This window comes from Mytilus californianus, unplaced genomic scaffold (assembly GCF_021869535.1).
Source record: "Mytilus californianus isolate M0D057914Y unplaced genomic scaffold, xbMytCali1.0.p SCAF_1, whole genome shotgun sequence".
Taxonomy (NCBI): domain Eukaryota; kingdom Metazoa; phylum Mollusca; class Bivalvia; order Mytilida; family Mytilidae; genus Mytilus; species Mytilus californianus.
This window is the reverse complement of record NW_026262581.1, coordinates 101,493,488-101,503,551: the sequence shown is the minus strand read 5'-3', so window position 1 is coordinate 101,503,551 and position 10,064 is coordinate 101,493,488.

Here is a 10,064-nt window from a genome sequence, read left to right as displayed (position 1 = left end):
ATTTTACTTAAACTTGAATATTTCATACTTACTTAATTTTGAAGCATTGTTTTTACAAGATCTGGCAAATCGTTTAATTGTTGTTTGTTTTCAATGTTATTTAAATTACTAATTGATTTTGCCTCTTGACTGCTTTGATACTGATACGAGCGCCGAGTATATAGATAAAAAGTTTTCTGTCGTTACAAATTATAAGGCCGACATTTTTTATGACTTTTTACAACCACTGTATCGATACCACTATAAGTGGCTGAAGGTTAGTAGCCCAGTAGTCCTGTACTTGCATGAAATATGATTGATGCAATCATTCAGTATTATCACCGTTAATGAAATAATCAAATCAATCGAAATACTAAGTTTTTTCTGCTCTCAGGCGTAAACATCCTTTGAAAAACTTGACAAAACCTTTAGGAATTTTCTGTTTTTCAATACTCTTCAATTTCGTTATTGGTTTAGCCTTTACTTGTATTGAATCGAGATCCAATGAAAATCTGTAGCGCGTCTGGGATACTAAATAACAAGCTGATAGTTTTATGTACTTTTTTTTCTTGATAATCGGTACTATTATGATGTCTTTAACCAGAAGGTTGTGACATGTGGTACATGAAAGTACCTGACAAGGTTGTAGTACGAACCTTCAACAAATTTCAACAAAAATTTGGCGAAACCTTTATAACACAGAAGGTAGAAGACTTAGGCCATCCATATTTCATCCATAGATGCCTTATGTTACAAGCTTTCTGTTCGTCACATGTCATATGTCCTTGACCTCATTTTCATGGTTGTATGACTTTGTTTATTTTGCGACTAGTTTTAGTGATTAGGTCAGTTTCTCAGTATATAGAATACCTAGAGTTATGATAATTGGTCTATAGACTCCTCAGTAGGTGCACATGTCAAACTGATATATGTCACTAAACCTTGACCTTGGTTTCATGCTCCAGTGATCAATTTAGAATTTTATATTCCGACATGCCAGTAAGCAGGCGAGACATTTTAGCTTGTCCACTCTTGTGTAGACTTTGCACTGCATACTTTCTTCTTTCACCATATATCGCAATATTGATGTGCGTGAATTCATACTGTTCCTGTGTACATAGGTGAATTGATAAGCATGAAAGAATGTTTTCAATTATAACCAAGACAAGTGAGTGTAAACATAACTTATTAAACCATTTTACAGATGTGATCAATTTATTTTTCAATTATTATTCATGTCTTATATCATTCTGGATCAGTTGCCTAGCAGGACAGAATGATATGAGACATGAATAATAATTGAAAAATAAATTGATCACATCTGTAAAATGGTTTAATAAGTTATGTTTACACTCACTTGTCTTGGTTATAATTGAAAACATTCTTTCATGCTTATCAATTCACCTATGTACACAGGAACAGTATGAATTCACGCACATCAATATTGCGATATATGGTGAAAGAAGAAAGTATGCAGTGCAAAGTCTACACAAGAGTGGACAAGCTAAAATGTCTCGCCTGCTTACTGGCATGTCGGAATATAAAATTCTAAATTGATCACTGGAGCATGAAACCAAGGTCAAGGTTTAGTGACATATATCAGTTTGACATGTGCACCTACTGAGGAGTCTATAGACCAATTATCATAACTCTAGGTATTCTATATACTGAGAAACTGACCTAATCACTAAAACTAGTCGCAAAATAAACAAAGTCATACAACCATGAAAATGAGGTCAAGGACATATGACATGTGACGAACAGAAAGCTTGTAACATAAGGCATCTATGGATGAAATATGGATGGCCTAAGTCTTCTACCTTCTGTGTTATAAAGGTTTCGCCAACTTGTTCACGCCGCCGCCGCTTTCGCCACCGGTATAGCTATACTTAGTCCTTGGTTAATTTATGTATCATTGTAATTTTGCTTAGTTTCTTTTGTTACTTATTCGGACATCGGACATCGGACTCGGACTTCTTTTAAACTGAGTTTTACTGTGCGTATTGCTGTGTGTTTGTTTTTTCTACATTGGCTAGAGGTATAGGGGGAGGGTTGAGATCTCACAAAACATGTTTAACCCCGCCGCATTTTTGCGCCTGTCCCAAGTCAGGAGCCTCTGGCCTTTGTTAGTCATGTGATTTTTAATTTTATTTCATTTATATGTTTTGGAGTTTAGTATGACGTCCATTATCACTGAACTAGTACACATTTTTGTTTAGGGGCCAGCAGAAGCACGCCTCCGGGTGCGGGATTTTCTCGCTGTGTTGAAGACCCATTGGTGGCCTTCGGCTGTTTTCTGCTGTTTGGTCGGGTTGTTGTCTCTTTGACACATTCCCCATTTCCATTCTCAGTTTTTTTTTTGAAATGTCTCGCGAGACAAAAATCAAACTGGGAATCCAATCCATGATATATGTATGGATTTCGACAACACTCCAAAATCGATTAAGCGGATATTCCATAAATCAAAAGTCATATTGCTACACAAAGCTACCAATCACACATAAAATAATGGTGAAACCACATCGAGCAATGAAAAAACCATATTAAGTAATTACAAAACTATATCAAGTCAATACGAAACCATATCATGTAATATCGAAATATTATTAAGTAATGACTATTCCATAAGGGGTTATATCAAAACATCATTACGTAATGTCAAAACCATATTATGGAAAGACAAAATCTCATCAAGTAATAATAAAACAACCTAACGTAATATCAGATGTGGCGTTCAATAAAATTCGTTTTTAGAGACACGTGCTGTGACCGTTTACGTTTCTTGTTGAAACAAGGATCAGTAAAGACGTTGGTATTTTGAAAATAAATGATGTGTTTGTAGTCATCCCACAAACATTTCAAGATTTAGTTGTAAGCCTACCTATACAGGTCTGGAAGCACATCAAATTACTGTGTGTTCAATAACTGCCTGTCCATGTCAATGAGCTGACACAACAACGACATGCTGGAATTCCAATTTTTAACTTTTCGTTTACAAGTCGATCTTCCGCATGTACTTCTGAAACCTTATGAGCATTGCATGCAATAAAAAAGACTCTATGTGCAAACAATTCAGGGAGAAAGTAATTTCGGAGAGGCATTCGAACCAAAAATCACGGAAGTAGTATTTTTTTTTTATTATCATTGAAAACTTAATTTCTCAAAAATATAAACCTGGAAAATCCAAAGAACTAGGCATAAAACTTGTGGCCTTATTTCAATAACTTTTATAGTTTCTAAGAAGTTACTATAACAAGCAAAGTTCAAAATTTAGAGTATGTCCTTGATCTCAATTCCTGTTTAAGGACAACATACCACTAATGCCAAATACGAAAAGGGGAATAACTCTTTTAACATGTCACCAAACCGCTTCCATCCAAATTGACCACATGAAGAAATTTGAAGAACGACAATTTTCGAGAAAAAAAAAATAATAAGAATGAACGAAAAGCGAAAGTGCAGAACCAATAGCGGCTGAAGAACAAATCATGATCATTACAAAATCAAAGTCGTTCCACGGAAAGGTAGAATGAATTTATTATTATGAAAAAGAAACTGAAGAATAGCATTATGTCACCAGACTTTCGTATATGTGACATAAAAGCACATAAACTGTGGGATAGTAATATATAACCCAACTTTCTTTAGGGGTAACATAATAATAATAGCTATATAGGATATGCATTATTTATTCAATTCACTTAAAGAAATAGTTATACACAAGGCAAGTCAGTCAAGATTAAAAACACTTCAAAAATTTTATTCATTTTGCTCGTACATATATAGTGTTAAATTAGTTCAAATTTATGTTGAACTGTAATCTAAGAAAAGCTGAAACACTCCTTTCTTACTTACAACTTTTGTTTTATACTTGTAACACTATTGAAAGTCACCATGTCTTTAGTAATAGAAGAGGAAGTAGTGTCAGTTGAAACAGAGTATATTGTTGATTTTCTGTGTTGGCCAAAGGACAAACCATGTCCGTTTTCGCATTTACAAATATGTCGACATGGACACACCAACATCAAGACAATCCTTTTCCTGACATTCGCTGACAAGAAAGCATACAAAATTGGATTAATGCAGTTATATATTAGGAGAAAAAATCCACTGAGAGTTTGGGGAATGTAATCCGCGTCATAAACTGATATCACATGCAGAAATCGTAATATTTGCCATGGCAACGGAAAGATCATAAATGCCAAAATGATTGCAAGGACAATCTTTTCCATTTTCTTCACTTGGTTTTCTGTATTTCTAAACTGATTCCGTTTTAGTGACAGTAACTTTAGTGTGTGAAAAATTATAACGACAACCAACGGAATGGTGTACGTTACTTGAAAATCAACTATGTTCGAAATAGTACTGTTAAGGTCATGTACACTTGAACTTTTCCAAATAACATTTAATACAGCCAAAATCCACACAACTACGAATGTCGTCAGGACAACACACTTGTTCAAAATCAGCTTTGATTTTAAGGGATGAACAATAACTATATAGCGAAAAACAGATAATGTTGCAACCAGCAAAGTCGACGCTAGATACGATACAGACAGCAAATTCCCAACAAACTTTGTTATAAATGTGTAGAACGCGTCATTAACACACTGCAAATATCTTCGAAAATTGTTTTCAGTTTCCATATAGCCTACCATGAATAATTCCCATAATATTGCAGAAAAGCAATAAAGAAAATCTGCAAATGCAATGAGACTTATCGTAGAAAATGTTACATTGTGTAAAGACTTATTAATTATTATCACTATGAAAGTCAAACCGTTTCCTATGATACCTATCAACAGAAATGCCATTTTTATCCATTCAATGATCTCAAGGTTCCATGTACAATCAGGTATATACGATGTTGCAGAAGTAGAGGAATTTGACATCAGAGAAACATTCAAAGCACGTCCCATTTCAAGTGTTGTTACTTCATAAAACGTTGTTGCATTCTTCGAATACATTGTGGCTACTCAATGTAAGGACTGACAGGATCGAGCTTCGTATACAACTGTAGAATGTATTAGAAATATAAATCTAGAAATTGAATTTTGATTACATTATTCCACTGAGACCAAATATCCAATTATATGTCGCTGAATTTTTCTATTGCGTGTAATTCATGAATTAACGGCACAATATAAGAATTAATTATGTTCGCAAATCCGATATGCATACTGTCATAACAAATTTTCATATGTTTATCGCTCGCATTTTTAAAAGACTTACAAGGGAATAAGTCTACAAATGGATAGCCTCTGCAGATTTATATCAATAAAGGTATATTTGTCGTAAAGTTAGGACTGATAAGCTAAGTACACACATTACAGCAAAACAAATTTAACACTAATGACTTTACTGCTTTTGCGTAAAAAATACAATTTATAAAGTACAGATGTTCTAAAAAAATGTTCGAAGAGATGAAGACAATTTCTATAATGTGCATAATCACACAAAAATTAACATGATAAAATGTTTTTGTCAAATATTGGATTTTCAAAAGCCAATAACAGGGTAACTAGTAGAACATGAAATAGTGTGTGGGTTGGCGTGTTTTCTTTTAATGCAAAAAAAAAAAAACCGCCAAGAATATCTAAGGATAATTTTAACATCACATGAGAGAGTGACATTTCATCAAGTATGAGTTTGTATGTCAATTTGATGGAGGTAACACACTATTGTTAATGGTACTAATCGAAGTGCTAAAGTGTGTTTGTTTTGTTGTTTACGCTTCATTGTACGACGTCGGAGGTTTTTTTAATATGTAAACCTTGAGGCATGTTATTTTAGTTTACAACTAATATGTAATATACGTGTGTGATTTGCTAAAATAAAAAAAAAAGACGTAGAAACAAAGGCATGATATATAAATTAAAAAAATAAACCACCGATGGACACATAAATGCTTTGGGCTGCTAATTGACTATCAGTGCCCGAAGTTATCATCCGACTTGTAGCAAGTATTGGTATTGGCACGATTTAATATTTAATTTTTTGTCTGTAGTATAAATATTTGTTATAAATCTAAGGGTTGTATTTCATTCAGACAAAGTTTACCTAAAACGCTTTTAGTGAAAATCAGTCCTGTGCTCGCAGTAATACAATCATACAGTTTTACTAATAGTTTCCACAATTCGAACTTTTTTCAGTATATAGATATTTAAATTCTAAAAAGGTGGATAAAAGTTACATTTCAAGAGAGTCTTCAAACGCATTTGGGTGCATCTCTCCATATCTGTTACCATGCTAAAAATGTGACACATTTTAATTACATTTGACAAGGAACCCGATACACAATAAAATTTACGGCTGAATTGTTTTTGTATATCATATTGCATATTCATATGCTTGTACTAAGTCGGTAGCAAAGTCAGTAACTATTCAAGTCAGTATGGCTATCCGTTGTGGAATTTATTCCCTATTTATTAATATCAATAAATCATTTATTAATATTAAAAAATGATTTTTTAATATTACAAAATGGATTTTTTAATATTAAAAAATACTGTCATTTTTTAATATTAATAAATGAATATTTAATATTAAAAAATCATTTTTTAATATTAAATATTCAGTCTGATATTTTAATATTAATAAATGAATTTTTAATATTAAATAATACGCTGATTTTTTAATATTAAAAAATCAACATCAATGTTACCTTAGCGTTTAATATAAGGCAAACCAATCATTTATCTGTCAAACGCTTTAATGATGATTATTGGACAAGTCGGTCCGGAGAAATTTTGGACCGACTATGTTAAGTCAACTCGGACCATCTTATATCGACCTAGACAAGTAATTAAGGAAAGTTCGAACTATTTAATGATTATAAACCATTAAATATTGAATTTTGAATAAAATTTTCTTTTAAAATCGTGCATTAAATTTGCCAAAATAATTTCAAATTATAATTTGATCCATGTGAATGGACTCAATCCTACGGAAGCGTATTAGGAACAAAACAAATTAGCATTGACCAATATTTGGCAAACATATAGACTAAGCAACTCTTTCGTATGGCAAGCCGTTGTGGAATTTATTCAGTGTACCACTCTGAATGTAAATTTTTTTACTCTTCTGGTGATAGCCACGTGGTTAAATATTCTGCATTGCCCCTATCAGAGCTTTGAAAAGATCTATTCATATCAATATTTAAGTTCATGAAAAAATCAAAACATAGTGTCACATTCATGTTTACCACTGACTAAATTCTCGATTGATTTATTTACTTGGGCCAACATAAGCGATTTGTAGGTATTTTTTTGTTAGTCAAATAGGACACGGAATTTCAACCCTTCCATTTTTTACATTTCAAATATCTGTAATACGATTTCCGTAACCTGGAGTCTGGACTAAGCAAACATACAAACTATTAGTCCCATGCATACAGTTACCTTGTTTCTTCTATCAAAAATTTAAAACGTGTTTAGGTTAAACTAGTAGTACAGTGACACGATATTTCTTTATAGCAATATAAAGAATAAGGAGGTGTTATGTGGTAATATATGATTGCCAATAAGACAACTATTCCACCAAAGTTCAAATGAATTGGGTGTAAGCAATTATAGACAACTGTTCGTCCATCAACAATAAGAAAAATATAGGGACATAGTAAAAAATAAAATGGGCACATTTGTTTCGAAGTCGAACATTTGTGACATGTCAAATCTAAAAATTTCGACTTTGACTCAAATTCTTGACTTTTGAAATCTCGAAATTTTGACTGTAATCTGAAATTTTGACTTTTGAAATCTTGAAATATCGACTTTTTTAAAAAGTATTACAACTTTAATATAAGTATTCAAACACAGCTATTACAATTTTAGAAGGAGATGACATGGACGCAAATAAATAAATAAAGCGTCATCCAAACATTTTGTCAATTTATATTCAGAAATAGTTTTGTTCTCTTTAATAATGATATGGATTAACATTTAAGATTGAAGAGTTTAATTCGGAAGGAGCATGCGTGTTGACAGAAAAAAAAATGTTATTTTCCCATATTCCACGGCTCTGTCATAGGGTCGTCACATCTAAGGACATTTTGCATCCTATGTTTTATGATTGGGTTAAAAGTCCTGTTCGGTATCCCAAAAGCAGGTCAACGACTTTGCCTTGTTGAAACAATGGTGAATCAAGTGGCAAAATATGCCATGCATATTTAGGACGACTCATGAGCTCCTCAGTTTTCTAGTTTTAGAACATATAAACATATAAATACTGAGAAGTTGAAATTTCCAGATTCTAAAACTTGAAATTTTGAGTTTAAAGTCTAAATTTTGACTTTATAAAGCTGAAATTTCGACTTTTCAAAAAGTCAAAACTTTCAACTTTCTAAAAGCCGAAATTTCAAAATTTCTAATAGCTAAAATTTCATATTAAAGTCAAAATTTCGAGATTTGAAAAGTTGAAAAACTCATTACCGTTTGCTCAATATGGAGGTGGAGTACAAGAGGCTTTATTTGTACAAGTAAAAATAAACAAAACCTTATTTTTGAACTTGTTACGCAACAATTAGTTGATAGCAGGATAAAAGCCTGTGTTCATTGTTGAAGACCATATAGTAACTTCTAGATGGCGTTGGTTGTTCTATGTGGTTGAGTTCCCGTGTCATTGTGGTATAAATAAATGTAATGACAAAAATACCGAACTCCAGGTAAATTCAAAAAGGGGAAGTCCATAAAAACTGGTAAAACTAAACACTCGACTACTTAAACCAACAAAACTGTCATATACATGACTTGGTACTGGCATTTTCCGAAGAAAATAGTGGATTAACCTGGTTTTATAGTTAGCTTAACCTCCCACTTAAATTACAGTTGAGTATAGCTCCGTTCTATTGAACAAAATGTGTAAGCGACCAAACAGACAGACATAATTGGATTACGTGACAGTAATATGGACACAGCAGCCACAACTGTGTTAACATACACCATAAATACATAACGTAACTAAATTAAATAATAAAACAAACAAACATAAGCAATCGTCAAGAACTGCATATAAATAAAACAAAGATTCCAACAAAAACGTTTTTTTTTAAATTGATAGTAAAATATAATATAGCATTAAAATATTTACACACACATACACACACACATCATCCCGTAAAGTTACAAATTAAATACGAGGATACACAACCTTCAAATATAAATAAAAAGGAAACTGCTAAAGTAATTCAATGAAAGGCAACGTCAGTACCTAGATTCTATAACTCAAGACCTTTCTGTATTATTTGTGAAGTTAGCTAGTCTTGGAGACAACTAAAGACCATCCTGTATTGTGAAGTTAGCTAGAGACTATCAACGAAAGTTAAAACATCGACTGTTACTTGCATGGTATATAGTGAGTTGGGTAGATACTCTTATCATATAGCGAGATATGCAGAATTCTTAAATATTGGTGTAAAGCATTAAACCCAGATACCGTTTTTTTTTATATTCTCAAATGTGACCTACCGAATAAGACATATCACCGGGTTTGTACTTACACGAGCAACACGAAGGGTGCCACATGTCGAGCAGGATCTGCTTACCCTTCCGGAGCACCTGAGATCACCCCTAGTTATTGTTGGGGTTTGTGTTGCTCAGTCTTTGGTTTTCTATGTTGCGTTTTGTGTACTGTTGATTGTCTGTTTGCCATGTCAGTTTCATTTTCGACTTATGAGTTTGAATGTTCCTTTGGTATCCTTTGTCTCTCTTTCTACCAGGAAATGTTAGAAAAGTCATGTTTAAAACCTATGATAAACAAAACTGGGCTTGTTAAAAAAGAAACATAGTATTTCCTGCTGAGTGTCAAGATGTATGGTTACACCTAAATATTTAATGAAAGATAATTTTATGAGTTTCCAAAGTGTCAACTTTATAGATATGTATTACGTAAACTTGTTGCCTATATATATATATATATATATTTGGCAATCGCCAATGGCAGTCAGCAGGGTTTAAGAACATTTGTTGTTCGACCTGTTAGTCAAATGCGTTTTATTAAAATGTACTTTTTCACTTTTTTGGTCTTTTGGAAAATGTTGTTTGTGCTGTATTTAGACCCCTCTAACAAGAAATTTGTTTTGCATGCAC